The following is a 246-nucleotide window of genomic DNA, read 5'->3' on the forward strand; positions in this document are numbered from 1 at the left end:
AGAAAGTATATTTTATTCATTTGTTAGTTTGTTATTTAGTCCCCTTGACCTTTTTGTTTACTTTATTATGCTATTATAAATTAACGGAGTTAAGTTTGAAATTGAAGAAACGAACAGTTGCTCCTGAGATTCTCAATTCTTTTTTTCAGGAACAAAAAAAACAGACAAACTTTTAAGGTAATAAAAGGAAAAATAACATTCCTTACGATTTTGTTTTGCTAAATATTTCATCGAAAACATACAACA

Source organism: Penaeus monodon, chromosome 23 (genome assembly GCF_015228065.2).
Source record: "Penaeus monodon isolate SGIC_2016 chromosome 23, NSTDA_Pmon_1, whole genome shotgun sequence".
Classification (NCBI taxonomy): Eukaryota; Metazoa; Arthropoda; class Malacostraca; order Decapoda; family Penaeidae; genus Penaeus; species Penaeus monodon.